The sequence below is a fragment of the Arvicanthis niloticus genome, chromosome 4 (assembly GCF_011762505.2).
Source record: "Arvicanthis niloticus isolate mArvNil1 chromosome 4, mArvNil1.pat.X, whole genome shotgun sequence".
NCBI classification, from domain to species: Eukaryota; Metazoa; Chordata; class Mammalia; order Rodentia; family Muridae; genus Arvicanthis; species Arvicanthis niloticus.
Window position 1 is genome coordinate 71,844,494 of NC_047661.1, and position 17,605 is coordinate 71,862,098.

General features: G+C 41.4%; 1 pseudogene; it reads right to left on the reverse strand.

Annotated features, from left to right (window-relative positions):
* Positions 1-431: 431 nt before the first annotated feature.
* On the reverse strand, positions 432-617 carry LOC117707816 (cyclin-dependent kinases regulatory subunit 1 pseudogene; annotated as a pseudogene).
* Positions 618-17,605: the final 16,988 nt, after the last annotated feature.

A 17,605-nucleotide genomic window follows, 5' to 3' on the forward strand; every position in this document is an offset into this window, starting at 1 on the left:
TGCTGAACCCTGACTTGTGGACCAGAGCAGCAGTACAAGCTGGGACAATTTAGCCCCCAAAGCTTGGGGCAGTGTGGGCTCTAACAATTTTGGCCCCCAAGCTTTTGGCAGTGCGGGTTCCAACATTTGGCAGAGCGGTCCCTGACACACATGCTTCTGACAAATAGCAAAAATGGCCTGCTGGATACCGAGCCCATGAGGACTTCAAGGCCACACTCATCTGACAGGGCTGTGGCATTAGTGGCTCAACTCCAGAAGAAGAGCAGGTACCAGCACATTCAAACAGTGTATCCTTTACATATCAAACTGAGAAATAAGAAAGCAACATGGTCACACTATCAGAAAGATGGTAGGAAGTAAAGACAGCTGTGTAAAGCTAAAGTCCAAAAGGTGGTTCACCGGCTTCATTTCTTTGGCTTCTTAGGTAATGGCTACCAGAACAGTAAGATGTGAGGTTCTGGATCACAGATCATATAATGAACCCATTCCTGACTCTGTGGAATATCAAGATTTCTTAATTCATATTCAGATGTTAAAGGAGTTTTAGGGATGAGATTGGCTCTGTCCCTGAGCAACATTATATGCTGATACAAACTCCCCACCGTATTTGTCTGCATAGTGTATTTGTTTGTGCAACATGACTGCTCTGCCTGAGGGTGCACAGCTGGACTCCAGACACCTCCCAGCAGGATGCTCTTTGTTGCCTTTGTTAAAGCCAAAATGAATTCTTTTCAAAGACCTGATGACGTAGATCCACTGAAAATTCTTGTGGTTAATGAAGGTGTAGTTGAAACAACTGGAGAAAACATAACAATGGAGTTGGGTGTGGTGGCATACCGCATTCATTCTAGCACTAAGAATACAGAGGCAGAGTTCTGTGAGTTCAAGGCCATCCTAATCTACCTACCAAATTCCAGGCTAGTCAGGGACCCATAAGGAAAAAAAAAAAAAAACTTATCTTAAAATAAAAAACCAAAAAACCTGAATCATTCACTTAGGTTGTATTCCAAATAGAGAGAAAGAGTACTGGGTACATATTGTCTGCTTATTAAATAAACAAATGAATGTAATGGAAAATCATTGTAAGTGTGACATGTCAGAAAGCTAATACAGCAAATGCTAGTAAATGTACAAGTGTTTAACTTATCAGCTCCCTTTACCCCTTCGACCTCTGGCTCTCCTTGTCACACTTGACTGAAGAGGACATTTAAAGGCAAACTATGGATGCCAACCCCATTGTTGACCAGGACTTGATTCCTCTTAGAATGAAGTCTGTCCTGTTTGGAACACTCAAGAGCTTTTGATACCCACTTCTCCAGCCTCACTTTCTGCTCTCATCAGGACAGCTTCTCTACCAGTACTGATCCTTTCATGTTGTCAATAACCCATCTCACAGGCCAAGTGAGTCGTAAAGAACAGGTTTATTTGGGATCACAGTTCCAGTCCAAGGCCTTGGTGGCCAACATACAATAATGGTTTTCTTGCTAACATATTCCTGAGGTCTTGCATGCCACTTTATGCCAAAAGACAAGGAGGATACCCCTTGTGATGGTTTAAATGAGAATATATATATATATATATATATATATATATATATATATATATATATATTATATCACATATATTATATATATATACATATATGTGTATATATATTCTAAATCTATGTATTTAGACATGTGATCCTCAATTCATGGTGCTGTTTAGAAAGGTTGAGGAACTTTTAGGATGAGGAGTCTTGCTGAGGAAAGTATAAACCCAGGGTCAGGCTTTGAGAATTTATTAAGCCACTTTAGTTTCAGTTTGATCTCTCTAGTTCCTGGTATGCTGATACAGTGCAATAACAGAGCTTTTTGCTTCAGTTGCCTGCTGGCATGCTATCTCCACCATTATAGATTCTGATCTTCTGGAATTGTATGCCAACATGAAACCTTTTTCTTAAGTTGCTTCTGGTTGTGATAGTTTATCACAGCAGTAGAAAAGTAACTGATGCAAAAAGTTGGTGTCACAAGTGGGGTATTGTGGGCTAGAGAGATGGCTTAGCTGTTAAAGGTTAAGCTCACAAACAAAAATGGGGTGTTGCTTGTAAGAAATCTGACCATGTTTGTTGTTTTGACTTATCTTGTTTTGAGGAATGTGGAAAAATTTGAACTTCAGACCGGAAGACCCATTAAATGCTATAAGCAGAATTGAACATGCCATTCTAGTAAAAGTCTAGAAGACAGTGCTGCTGAGAGAAATGAGGACTGTAGAGACCCAGCTCAAGAGATTTCAGAGAAAGCAGAGACTGTATTATGAATTAGTTCATGTAGTATTTTGGCAAAGAATCTTACTGCCTTCTGTCTGGATCCTAAGAACTAACTAGCCTGGGGCTAAACTTTAAAGTAATAAATGAATTTGTTTGGCAGAGAAAACTTCAAGACAGCAAAACATTGAGTTTGAGGCATAGTTATTATTGATAACTCATATAGTTATATAATGAAAAAGAGCAGGTGGGACAAAAAGAAAGATAAAATACAGTTTGGAGAGAAAAGGAATGCTAAGAAGTTGAACATAGCCAAGGTATGTGCTGAAAGAGAGGCTGTAATTATTACGGAGAGGCCACTAGTTTTTCTTGGAACATTGGGAAGAGTGTGCCCTCGGGGTAAGACTTCACTCAGCTGAGATTTTCAAAGGGGGTTGCTTGCTCCTAGAAAGCAACTGCTTCAAAACATAAAAGCTGGTGCATTTAATGTAGTCAGAGGAAGTGAGGGTCCATGCTAAGTTGGCAGCCATACTTGCTCATCCATTTGACGCTGGCTTTGGAGACATGAAAGATATAAGAGTGAAGAGGTCATGGATCCCTCTTCCACTGTTTCAGAGAACCACTGAGGCCAGCAGTGTGTGGCAGGGTTGGAGCCCACGTGAGGCCATTAAAGGCCGTTGTGGTGAGGTTGTAAAAGTGAAGCCTTGATTGAAGTGAAGATACCAAGATGTTAGAGATGTCAGAGCTGTAAGACATCCAACAAGGAGAGATATGCAGAGGGTAGAATAAGGTCAAGAGAGAATGCAGGCAGCAAAGCTGCAGGGTGCAGCAATCTAAGCCCTTTGAAACTAAAGTCCCAGACGTTATACAAAGAGCTACAGAATTTGGTGCTTGCTCTACTGAGTTTTAGTCTTGCTAAATTCCCCCACTATGCCTTTTTCCCTCCCTTTCTGACTAGGAAAATATATTATGTGCCATTATATGTTGGAAGTATACAATTTGATTTTTGATTTTACAGGAGGTCACAGTTAAGAAGTTACCTTAAATTTCAAAAGAGATTGTTTTAACCAAAAAATTAGTTATAATTACTAAATATGGAGACTTGGAAATTTGATCCAAACACAATTTTCATTATGATAAGGGCATCATCCTATTAAGATCATGGATTAGTATATGGTAATTTGAATGAAAAATATACTTCATAGTCCTGTATTGTATTTGGTTCTCTGTTGGTGGCAATGTTTGGGAGGTCATAGAACTGAGAACATGCAATCTTGCTGGAGGAAGTCTTTCACTGGGGAGATGTAATGTCTCAGCTTTCTGCTCCTGCTGCCCTGCCTCCCAGCTATGATGGACTCTTACTTTCTGGAGCCATAAGCCAAAATCAATGCTTTTGTCCATAAGTTGCTTTTATTCATGGTATTTTATCATAGCAACAAAAAGCAACTGGCATACATACCATCTTTCTTTGTGTCTACACTGTTTGACACTACAACCAACAATGGACAGTGTTACAATTTTCCATATCCTCACCAACTTCTGTGCTGCTTTTTGTTTTCAAATAATAAACATTACTTCATTGTGATTTTAGTCTGCGATTCCCTGGTGTTTAAGATGTGAGCATCTTCACATGCTTATTGTTTGTTTGCATGCCTTCTTTGGAAAATGTCTTTTTGAGTCCTTTCTTTTCTTTGGGTTCAAAGGATGAACTTAGGTCCTCACATATGCTAGGAAAGGGATTTACCACTGAGCTATGACTTCAATATCTATTTTATTCCGTTTTTAAATTAAGTTTTTGTTGTAATTGAGAAATATACACCCAAAGTCCTTTTCAGCATCAAAAAAGAGTTTTATGTGTTAATTTGCATACTAGGATATTAGAGTTTTAAAATACATGATTTGCAAGTATTTTCCCCAATTTTATTGGGTTGCCTTTTCACTTCTTCTCCTCTTCTTCCTCCTCTTCCTCTTCCTCTTCTTTCTCCTCCTCCTCCTCTTCCTCTTCCTCCTCTTCCTCCTCCTCCTCTTCTCTTCTCTTTTGGCCACAGGGTATGTTTTACTATGTTCACAATGAAGTTTAAGGTTTAAGTTCATTGGAGATGATGGGGTGGAGAATCTCTAGTCTAGGATTAGTCTAGGATTTTAGGATATTTTTTTCCACTTTGCTTGCTCAGTCATATCTGTGGTTGGCAGAATTGTCTCCTATACCTCTTTCCTCTTCAACTTGACCTAATTGAAACTGACAATTTTCCCCATGCTTGTCTGCAATTTTTTTAAAAAAGGATCTATGAAGTCTTGCTCTGTGCCTAGACTCCTAGTACTCAACTCTTACAACAGCAAGAGAATTTGTTGTTGTTGTTGTTGTTATTGTTTTGAAATAGTGTAGATTAGGTGGGTCTTGAATTTGTGGTCCATCTGCCTCATACCTAGCCAAATAGTGTTTTTGATGCACAAAAGTGTTTACTACTGAAGGAGTCTAATAGATTTAATATTTTTATTTTATTCTTTTGATGTCACATCCAAGAAACAATCACACCAAGTTCAAGCAAAGATATATAGTCATGGTTAACATGTAGATGGTGATGGTGGGACTTCTATCTAGAATAAAGTTGGGAAGATAAAGAATGCCCCATTATGTTAGGTAGGTGCTTGAAGGAGAAAGGGCAGCAGTTGTACACAGTAGTGAACTCTAAAAACTTCAGTACTTCCTTGCCAACTACCAAATAGGATACGATCACCAGAACAAGAGACCAATCCGAAAGGTCTTTAGCATATATATGATCAAAAGCTCAAATAAGCTCAAATCAGTAAAGCAACAAAACCCCAAATGTATAGAATATAAAAACACAAACATATGAAATAAAAAAAGGAACTAAATAAGGATGTTATAAATTAAATCATTAGGCAAATAGATACAGGCTCCTGAGTGTTTCACCACCAGTTCATGGCTCAGTACCAGTGATAAGGAAAAGACTTTTACCTCCCCAGTGAGCCTGGGAAGACCTGTGTGATTTATTATACCTGCCCAACTCACAAAGACCTTATCTTACTGTCTAGTAACTTGGTGAGAGAGATGGTGTGCAGACCACACCCGAGTACTAACTATGATAACGCATACTTTGATTCTGACTCTTCTTAATCTTATAAGCCTCTTCCTATAACAACTAAGGGCATTCCTAGATGGCCACAGTCAAAAAGGAATGTTGGGAGGGAAAGGCAAGTCTGCACTAGCTGGGAATGGCTATCTGAATGACCTCAGTGCCCTGGGAACATGGCCAGCTGGGGAAGAAAGAAGCCTGTACCTCCTCCTCAGTTGGGAATGAAACCAAAGATGAGCAATGTCTCTGTTTCAGAGTCACTGCCAATCACCCAGCAGCTTAGCGTCAGTGCTGTCATGACACATCACCTAGAAGTCACCATGGTTTCTAGTAGGAATGTAGAAAAACAAACAGAAAGGAATGTTGCAAGTCCATGAACAGATTAATGCTCAGCTGAGGAAGAGTCCCAGTGTGAACTGTAGGAGTTTGTAAGGTGGTCAGTTCTAGCTCCGCCTCTCACCCCTTCTCATTAACATGCTGCTCTTGCAGGAGATTTGATCACACTGTAAACTTCAAGATTGTGTTATTTACTGGGAAAAAAATGCTTTTAGTTGTGGTGTGGCTCGACCTTAGCACACACCTTTAATCCACTTGGTTGTTGTAAATAGGATTAAATAAAGTCAAGCACAGGTCAAGAGGAAGAGCAAGCAACCAGTTGACAAGGAGTGAACATAGGATTATTAAGAAAAAAAAAAAAACAAAGAGTAAGTGGACAAGTTCTGAGTCCCCTCTTCCTTCCTTAACTGGAAAACAGAGACGAAATAGACATAATTTATTGACAAGTTTTTATTTTTTAAATTTTTATTATTTTTATCTTTATTTATATTGGTATTTTGCCTACATACATGTATATATATTATATACATGTATGGCTGCACATTGTGTGCATGTAACTAGCACCTATACACGTTGGAAGAGGCCATCCAATCCCCTAGAATTGGCATTACAGATGGTTCTAGCCATCTGTAAGCCATCATGTGGGTTCTGAGAATTAAACACAGTGCTCTGGAAGAGGGCATCTCCCCGGTGCCCTGACTGGTTATTTTTAAATCTCCTGTTCCCTTTTATTTTAATCAAAGATTTCTACAAAAATTTGAAAGTGCAATCTGGCTCACAGGACCCTGTTGCATGTTGCCTGCTGATATTAATGGTGATAGTGGTCATAGCTAATAACTTGCTGATCATTCATAGCGCCACTGAAGAACTCTCTGTACATTTTCTGCTACTCCTCTTAAAAATCCTAAAATCTCCACCACTAATACCTGCTTTCAAATGGGGAAGCAGAGGCACCAGAATTTAGGACTTTCCCTAGGTCTCGCAGTAAAATAAGGTACAGGGTCAAGTTAATGTGATTCAGGTTACCCTGACCTTAACCAATAATCTCTTTTTTCTTGATCTCTGTTTGCGGTGAGCCCACATTTTCTACTGTGTTGCGTTGATTTCATCTTTTGTCTTTTTCTTTGTTTCCTGTAAGAGCCCTTCCCCTAACCCATCAGACAGCAATGCCTCTGCTCTAAATTCTTTCAGCATGACAGCTTGAGGAACACGTCAGAGCTCACAGACACACTGTTTTGGTCCTTTCAGATCTCTTAAGTCTAGGTGAGGCCTGAGATACTGCATTTCTGTCAGCTGTGATGCAGCTGTGAATGCTCTGCTGCCTGTCTATGAACTCCATTTGGAGAAGCCAGATCTAGTGGTAATCCTGAGATTCACTGGAGAAAAACCAAGTCTACCATTTTGGGCCAAATTTAAAGTAAGTTATATTAAATATTAAATACTGACCAAGAGATGGACTTTGGTCAGGACTGTTCCCAGGAATTTCCCAGCTCAGAATAGACCTGAGCCATGTATTACTAGGGTATATAAGGACAAACCTATAGGCCATCATACTTTCCCATGAGGTTTTGTTATTTTCCAAGAACTACAACTCCCAGCATTCCAGGAAGTTACCTGGTTCTTGGGCCGGTGGGGCTTACAAGTTAATTTTGAGTATTACACTAGTAGATAGACAAGTATACTTTTACCAAGTGTATTTTTTAAAAATACAGATAATTATCTCTGAAGACCCCTTTTTCCTCTTGATGTTTCCGTACCTTACAATTTTTCCTTAATAAAAGCTTGTTACTCTTCTCAATCTTTTGCTGTCCCTGTCTCTCTCTCTGTCTCCATCTTCTCTCTCTCTCAATCTCTCTCTCTCTCTCTCTCTCTCTCTCTCTCTCTCTCTCTCTCTGTATTGGAGAGACATGCCATACATCATGCACATGCCAGAGTTCAGTGTTGGGCCTCTTCCTTTATTGTTTTTCACTTTACTTTTGAGACAGAGTCACTCACTGAAACTGGGGCTCTCTAATTGGATAGGCCAGCAAACTACTAGCTGCCAGAATCCTGTCTCTACTTCCCGGTGTTGTATTGAAGGTCAGGCTCCCAGGCCCAGCTTTTTAGATGGGTACTGAGGATCCAGGCACAGAAAGCACTTTAATCACTAGGCTGTCTTAGGAGCCCTTCCTTATTCTTATAGTCAAACTTTCAATGTCTGTGATGTCTCCCCACTCAACAACTTAGAATCTCTGTGGTGTGGCCCTTCATAGTTTCTGTGTCATGATCTTTGAGCTCCAAACACCCAGTACATAATCACTGAATTTCTTATATAAGTTACTTTTCTTGTTGCTGTGACAAAATACAAGGCAAAAGTAATTCAATGGGTTTGTTTTGGCTCAAAGTTTAAAGCTACTGTCCATTGTAGTGAGGTAAGTATGGTGGAGGAAGTACAAGGCAGTTGGTCATACAGCATTCATAGACAGCCTAGGGAATGGTGCCACCCACAGTCAGGGTAAGCCTCTCCACCTCGATTAACCAAATCTAGGAACACCCTCATAGAGTACCCTATGGGGTTGACAGTCAAGATAACAGTCATACCTCCTAACTAGCTGCCTCTCCCTTCCATCTTCATTTCCCCACCTTCTTGCCTGCCTAACATATTTTTTGGTCTCCAGGAAGACTTATAACTCTTGGCAATTCCTCACCTCTGCATTCAGGTTTGTACTCTAGCAGTAACCACAGTCCCTTGGCCACATGTTTCACATTATAAATCTTGGTTTTGTTGCTGTTATTTGTTTGTATGTTTGTTTTTTGGTCTGTCTTCCCTCCTAGATTGCCTTCTGTAAAACAAACATTGTATCTTTATTTTGTATCCATATGTTTCTATAGTTCTAGACATATAGCTGGCACCCAGTTAGCATGTGAATAAACGTAACCTCCCAAACCTGAGGTTCTCAAATAGATCTGTTTTGAAATGTACACAAGGCAATTGGTTCCAAAACCCCCTAGTGACAAAAATCCCAAGGATATTCAAAAATGGCACAGTGCAGTGTTTACATATTACCTCTGCACGTCCCTTTATAGTTTTTAGATTGGCTATAAATTACTCGTAATACATACTACAATATAAAGATTATGGAAACCATAGTTTCACCATGTTATTTAGAGAATAGCAACCTATACATGCTCAACTCGGATACAAGGTTTTAATTTTTTCTTGCATATTTTCCATCTATAGTTGGTTGAATCTGTACCTGCAAAACTCATGGATATAGAGTGTTAACTTTATTGGTTATTATTGTTAGCTTACAAGCAATTCCACTAGGTTCCTCCCAGGATTTATGTCATTATCAGCCAGCCTGGAGCACCAGGTGTGAGCTTCAAGTAAAAGAATTGACTGCCAGGGCCCCCTCTCCTTCTCTGTGCCCCCTCCTCTTCTTTGCCCTCATAGCTCTGCATCTGTCTGGCTAACTGCTATCCATTCATCTGCCTTTACCCCTTCTAAAGGCCCTAACTCCCCCCCCCCCCCTGTTCTCATGGCTCACTCATCTGCCTCTACCCTTTCCCAGGTCCTCACCCCTCTCCCTTCCCGAAATAACCCCCCTTTATAGCAGATATGTTTCGTGGCATAATTTCTCAGGGGCATACCTTGGCATGGACGCACCAGGTACCTCCTTACCACATTATATTTCATAACAGTTATCCCTATTTAGAAGATACAGAAATGGAAGCTAAGTGATTTTTCTAAGTTATAAAGCTAATGACTAGGAGTCCCTGAACTCAAATCCCAGAGTTTTGATTTTCTATTTTACCGTAGCTGCCCCACTGAGTACTAGTGAGAATAAAATACTTTGTTGTGTGTCGGGTCAAGGTGATGGACAGATGTCTCACAATGAGAAGCCACTTTGTCCTAGCTCAGGCTAGTGCAGCCATGGCTGACTTTAGAAACTGATGAAGCCAAGAAATGTGAACAACTTTTAAAATGTGGCAGGCGTTAGCTTACTTACTTTCTAGAATATATCACATATTTTTAAGGAGAGAAAGGGAAATGGGGAAAGAGAGAGAGGTGGAGGGACAGAGGAAGGGAAAGAGGGAGGAAAGGAGACTGTCTTAGTCAGGATTTCTATTCCTGCACAAACATCATGACCAAGAAACAAGTTGGGGAGGAAAGGGTTTATTCATCTTACACTTCCACATTGCTGTTCATCACCAAAGGAGGTCAGGAGTGAAACTCAAGCAGGTCAGGAAGCAGGAGCTGATGCAGAGGCCATGGAGGGATGTTACTTACTGGCTTGCTTCCCTGGCTTGCTCAGTTTGCTTTCTTATAGAACCCAAGGTTACCAGTGCAGGGATGGTACCACCCACAATGGGTCCTCCCCCACTTGATCACTAATTGAGAAAATGCCTTACAGCTGGATTTCATGAAGGCATTTCCTCCAGGGAGGCCCCTTTCTTTGTGATAACTCTAGCGTGTGTCAGATTGACACACAAAATCAGCCAGTACAGAGACAGATAGCACTCAGATTGAGACAGAATATAGTCTATAAGGAAGAATCCATAATCCAGGCTTGCTCTCCTCAGATGCACCTATTGGACTGTGAGCCAAGACTACTCTCCTCCACCACCTCTTTAGTCCCCTAATTTCCACTTTCTACCACTCCAAAAGAAAACTCTCAGCACTGAGGGAATGAAGTTGTGCACAGGTGGGGACAAGGGGCAAGAACTGAAGAGCCTAGGGAATTCTGTGGTACTTCAGGGGAACATAAATGCCTCTGGCCAGCATCCTACGACTATCCACTCCTATATCAGTCCTCAGTTGGTATGTCAGCCTTGGGCTCCACTCACCACCTTCCTTTAATGCAAGGAATGCATCACCTTGTCTGTGAGTTCCCTCAAGCTCCTAGCTCAGGATCTGTACTCAACTCCCAGCCATGTTAATAGATGGCTGATCCTGTCATAGCCATGTCAATAAATAGATGGCTGAGCCTGTCAGTCATTCTGTCCAATCTCAAGCCAGGAAATGTATGCCAGGAGCCAGAGTTTTCCCCAGGAAGGGGTTCTTTATGAAGTGACACCGCTCTGATTGAACTTAAGGCCCACTCCATGAGATAGAACCCAGGCCTGACACTTCTAAAGTGATCAAGAACCTGAGACTGGATAGGCCATGAGTCTAGACCAGGGGTTCTCAACTGTCAGAATGATGTGATTCTTTAATGCAGTTCCTCATGTTGTGGTGACCCACAACCATAGAATTGCTTCATAACTGTAATTTTGCTGCTGTTATGAATCATAATTAAATATCTGATATGCAAGGTATCTGATATGTGACTCCCCCAAAGGGGACAAATTAAGAACTACTGATCTTGAGGAAACCCAGATACTATTGTTCTGCTAAAGGAACATGGCAGTAAGATGACTCCTAACAGTACTGTTATACTTGGGGTAGAGCAGTGCCTCCCTCAGCCATCATCCGAGAAGCTCCTTCCTGCAGTAGATGGGGACTAACACAGAGACCCATAAAGACAGTGTGCAGAGACTGAGACATTCTGGAGCACTTAGTCCTAAATGAAATGTCTTCATCGAACCCCTCTCCTCAGGGCTCAGCAAGTTTTAGAGAGCAGAAGGAAAGATTGTAAGAGCTAGAGGGGATGACTTCAGGGAAACAGGCCTCTCCACACACAATAGGGCTGGTGCATATATGAGCTCACAGAGAACTGTGGCTGTATGCCTAGGGCCTTCACAGGTTCAAGCAGGAGTCCCAGGACTGAGAGGGGGAAATAAACCAGGAAGCTATTTATAAATGATACCATATGCAAAGGGAAAATTATTTTTTTCCAATGGAGTCTCACTGGGTATATTAAACAAATTTCAGGGTAGGCCCTATGCCCAGGAGTAACTGACCAGCACAAAAAAACCTCAATGATAGTTTTGTAGGCTTTTTGTCTCATATTGCTTTGCTTGGGATTTTTTTTTTTCTTATGGTCTTATGGATCTTTTGCAAGATATTTTGGTTCAAAGTTTTGTGGTTTTGCTGGGGTACTTTGTGTCTGTTTTTGGGGGGATGTTTTTTGCTTGGTTTCTAGAGAAAGTGCATGAAGTTGGGTAAGAAGATAGGAAGATCTGGGAGGTGTTGGGGAGGAAAAGTGTGATCAGAATATATTGTATGAAAAAATTTTCTTCAATATAAAAACAAACTGAACTCAGTGTTTTTTTTTTTTTTTAAAGAAAAAAACTTTTAAAAGAAGACATGAAGAAGAGGGTTTAGGGATGAATCTGGGAGGAGTTAGAGAGAAGGTTGGGGGTGTTATGATCCAGGTACACTGTATGCATATATAAAATTCTCAAATATATTTAAAATAAAGACATGTAAGATACATCAGGTTTTTACTATAGTTACAACACTAATCAACCTGAAAGATATTTTTTTCTTATGCTGGGATTGAATCCAGGGTCCTAAGCATGAGTTCTACTGCTGAATCAGTCCCTAAAACATGTCTTGAGATAACTCTATAAAACAAACATTCGATTATGAACTATAAAATCATTCAGGGTCTCAAACAAACAAACAAACAAACAAACAAAAAAAAAACCAAACAAAACAAGACCTAAAAGCATTCTGTGAACTTTTAGCAGGAGAGACATAGAATTAATTACTTTTTGTTTCTTGTATAACATGACCAAGATGCCCCTCAGCAGTGCCCCACTGACTACCAACCACTACAGCCTTTGATAGCTAGGTTCTTGATTGTCAGAGAGTCTATGCTCAAAGGAGTGAGAAGGAATTTAAAGTCCATCAATAAAACTGGTTGAATTCTATGGCAAGACTGACATACCTGAAACCAATTACAATTCAATCTATGTTCACCTTTTAAAAATAGCACCTGGAGAATACACCATTCGTTTCTCCCACTGCTCTGAGAAATTTTACATAACTCAGGCAAGGTGCAGGCCTACTTCAGTATCAGTCTGTGTTCAGTCAAGTAGGCCATTTCCCCAGCTGCGTATTGGGTCTTCAGAAAACAAACACTTCTCTGCTTGAGCCAATCAAGATTACTCACTCTACCAAAGACCTATTCACTTTGTGGCCGCCAGAGGGCCCCACAGCATTAACTAGAAGGCAAGTACATCCATTTTCCCCAGTATGAGCCTGTGATCTTCCTACAACACTCAGTTTCCAGCCAATAGGAGGGACTGGAAACACCATCGAGGGTCCTTCTTTTGAGGCATCGAGGGTCCTTCTTTTGAGGAGTCAGCTTACCTTTTACAAGAGGTTTGGGCTGGGGTCCAATTCTCTGACTCTGTTTCTTGCCATTAGATCCCCTTTCCCTAGCTGGACTGCCTGGCCGGACCTCCCTGGGTCGGGCCTCAGTGGGAGAGTATGCACTTACAATTTCACTAATTAACAAAGAGATTCTCTCCGATGTAGGGTCTACCATCGCCCCGCCCCGTTTCTTCCAGCAGTGCAGTTGACAGCCATGCTGTGTTTCAACATTCTTCTCCGAGTGCCAGCACTGGGATTTGGACAAAACTGGAAAGTGGGGCTGAAAAAATGGCTCAGTTGTTAAGATAACTGGTTATTCTTCCAGAGGACCTGCCACAGGGTGGGTCACACTCCTCTTTAACGCCAATCCTGGGGATCCAAAGCCCTCTGTGGGTACTACACGCATGTGGCATGGGGTGCAGAGGTATACATGCACCCAAACACCTGCATAGATAAGTTTTTTTAAAAAGTTTTTAAAGAGAATAATAATACTCAAGAAAACATTTTTTAAACAGCCAAAATATTTTAAAAGATTTCCCAAAAGACTTAAAACGCTGACTCCTCCTTCAGGATGGCTGCACACGAATCATCTGATCCCCATCATGACCCCTTCATAATCCACACCATCACCAAACTCCTCCAGCGTAGGAATTTGAAATTCAAATCACAGGTGAAGATAAAGATGCAGCAGAGACTCACCCGTGGCACAATGCCACCATGCCACAGAGGTTGGTACAACATGAGTCTGCCTGGCCATCTCCTATGCTCAACCTGTTAGTAAGCCGCATATTTAACTTGAGCAGAGTATTTATTAAGTGCTGGGAACTCTGCTAAGTAGATACATATGTTTTCTTATTTATAGTCATAAAATCCCTATGAGGAGGGTGCCTGCTATGAAGCCTCTTTCAAGATGAGAAAACTGGGTCTTGGGAGGCTGGGTAATATATTCAAGATCTCATAGATAATAAACAGCAGAGAAAATATGATTCACTCCCTAAGTTTGTCTTAATCGGTAGAGCCTGCCCTAGTTGGTAGCTGGTTATTCTGTTTCTTTTGTTTTTCCATTGCCAGCAAAATATTTTAACAGCTCCTTGTAAGCGCTGCTTTTCTAGGCTCCTCTCAAGTCACCTCCCCTTATTCAGTGTGCTTCAGACACAGTGGTGGTTTTCAGTTCTGCTCTCAAGCTAACATTCACCCCACCTCAAGTCCCTCCCTCCCCCCTGCCCACAACCCTGGTTCCTCTTTCTCCTTTAAATCTGGATTTTAATATCCCTAACTCAGGGCAGCCTTCTCTGACCTTCTATCTAAAACAGGTCCCATCTATTCTCCTCATAGAATCTAATTTTTTTTTCTATTATGGAACTCAATGCAACTCAAAAATTTAAGTTTTCATCTTAATTTTCATTTCATTTTTCTTTTTCACTAGGAAAGGCTTGTGTCTTAGTTGGGAGTTGGTAACACTGTGATAAAACACTGAGACCAAAAGCAGTATGGGGAGGACAGAGTTTATTTGACTTATGCATCTACACCATCACTTATCACTGAAGGACATTAGGGCAGGAACCTGGAGTCAGGAGCTGATGCAGGCTATGGAGGAGTGCTGCTTACTGGCCTGCTCCCTCTGGCTTGCTCAGCCTACTTTCTTATAGCACCAAGGACCATCAGCCCGGGGAGGGCACCATCCACATTAGCCATCCCCCAGCAATCACTAATTAAGAAAATCCCCTATAGGCTTGCCTACAGCCTGATTTTTATGGAGACATTGTCTTAGGTGAGATCCCCTCCTCTCAGAAGACACTGGTTTATGTCAAGTTGACACAAAATTATCTAACACAGCTCTGCATCAGAGATTTTCTGTCTCGGTCATTGGCATATTTCCAGTAGCCAAATCACTGTGGGAATTGATAAATCACTCAATGAATATTTGATAGAGTATAATCATTTGAATTTGCATCTTTTTTACAGATGGAAGCGGTGATTTCCAATCTTGAACTAAGAGAACTTCTGGAGGGCTGGCAATAGAGCTCAGGGGTTAATTGAAATTGATGCTTTTACAGAGAACAGCAGTTCACTTCTCAGCAAGTACCTCAAGTAACTTCAGTTCCAGGGGATCCAACATCCTCTTCTGGCCTGGCAGAGACCTGCACACAAATGGCATACACTCATAATGGTACATATACATACACATTAAAAATAAATATTTTTTAAAGGGGGAAAATTCTGTAGGAAAAACAAAAACAATAAAACACTAGTCTTTCGGATGCTGCCACTTTAAGACAGAGATAAGTTATGCAGCCGCCACTCACTGTCAGTAGTGGCCAACAGCCCAACCTGGTTTTTCTAAAGCTACTTCTCATGCAAGGTAGATCACACAGAAGATGTGGGGCCTGCTGAACCTGAGCAGGACAACTTCATGATCGTTACGGCTCAGTGTTTTCCTGCACAGGAGAAGATGAATAAATCCACCCCCATTTTACCCACAATGAAGTGGTTGACTGGCTGTGGGGATGTGCCTAGATAGAGCCTTAAGGCTAAGAAGGAGAGCTGCTCACTTCCTGTTTACATTCTTCAGCTTCTTACTATGTTAGACACAAGCTCCCACTTCCTAAACAGGTGTCAACAAAGGCACCAGTGTCAGGACTCTGAGCTTTACCGACTTTGCATTTTCCCCATACCAACAGGGACACTCCTGAGTCCATACCAACACCTTTTCCTCCTATCCCCCCCCCCCCCCCAAGTGCCTGTTTGCTACTGATCCTTTAAGATCCACATAAGCAAATTCACAAAAAAGATGCATTTCCTTGTAGGAATCCATATAAAACAAGCATGTGAGCAAAGATGTTTGTTCAAAATTGGCCCTTTTATATGTTATGTGATTTATTACTTATGATAGTATAATTGAAACAACTTAAATATTCAGCTCTCACTATTTTGGGTAGACTGGTATAGTCACATTTATTTAAATCAGTTTCTCTTCTTTTTCTTTTTGTAGTGCCAACAAAATAAATAAATAAATAAACAAACAAACAAATATATAAATAAAATAAAAGTCTTGACCAGATCAGCATAACTTGAAGAGCCCTGAGAGACTTGAAATTGACCAATAAAGTTTCTTCAGTGATGATGTGTTCTTACCTAGTATCTGGGTAGACAGTACGTTAGATTAGGCTGTACAGGTTTCTTCATGGTACAGGGCACGAAGGGTACTACACACAAAGAAACAGTGTCACTTCCAGGACCTATGAACACTTCCCCCATCAGTATCTAGGACAGATTGGTCAATGACCTTGTGCTGCCCAAAATACTAGCACTCAAAAGAATGTCACTCTACTCACTCAGGTTATGTTCTAGCAAATAAACCTCCTAATTCTTGAGTCTTTTTTACCCCCACCCCTCCACTTGCCTGGTGATGGGTTCTTGGTCAACAAGTAATTTTCTTCCTTATATTGATTTGGGGACCAAGGCTCTTTCCAGCTGTGGCTCTTTCATCCAAGAGCCTTGGAGTCCTGGTAGGCATAAAGAAGTCACCTTTGCTGCCTGAGTCTGGAAATGACTCACCTGACTTGCAATTTCATTCCATAGATAACTAGGCACGTAGTCCCAGTCAGATGCAAGAGGTGCTAGAAACATAATCCCTGGCTGAGTGGCTACTTCCCAGAAACAGTTCTACCCTGTGGAGGAGAAATCGAGAAGCACTGGTAATGGGATTTTATTGGATTTTATTGCTCTGCTTCTTGGAGAAGGAGGAAGAATCTCCAGTGTTGCACTGTCAGTAGAGCAACTCTCCTGTTGGTAGCATTCTGCACACTGGAAGGTGCCTGGTGGACAACATGTAAGTTACTTCCTCTTTATTCCAGAGACCACACTGCATCCAGACCCTTTTCCTCCAGTGCCTGCTCTCTCTATCTAGGACCAATCTATCCTAGATACTGATGGAGTGAAGTGTTCATAGGTCCTGGGACTACACTGTTTTCTTGCGTGTAGTACCCTCCGTGCCCTGTGCCATGCAGAAACCTATACAGCCTATAGAGCTGGTCTCTGCTCTAGTCAACTGTTAGTAAGAAAGTAGGGTTGGTTTCACTTTGTCGGTGTGATTAACAAGGCATAGCCATTTCCTGCAGAAAGATCTTGGCTGGGGTCATTTTTCCTGGAGGGGAAGGTTTTGGTTTTGATTTGTTTTTTGACAGCCTCACTATATAGCCCAGGCTGGCCTCAAATGCACAATGTCTTTGCCTCCCAAGTGCTAGAGTTACAAGCATGCCTCACCACACACAGCTTCAGCACTGGAAGGTTCATGGACCCATCAGTTCACAGAGCAGCTAAGAAGCTTGGTGGGGAGTTGGTGAGAGAGCACTTGCTACAGTATCTATCCTGCTGGCTCTGTTCATCATGTGCCCTCAGCATCTTTGTGGGGCTGTGCCCACTGGGGCTCCAGAATCCTACAGTTCTGCTAGCAGGTTGAAGAAAACAGTTACTAAATGAATGAAAAGGGGAAAAATGAGCGAGTGAACATGATGCTCTTGATAAACAGTGACAGAGAGAAAGCGGAAGTGGGCCACAGATGTAACTGAGATGTAGAGGGCTTACCTAGCATGTGAGAAGCCCCAAGTTCATTCCTGGTTAATCCTGACACCCCAAAACAGTGAGGGGCAGGGAGAGAAAGAATATTGTGGAACAAAAATG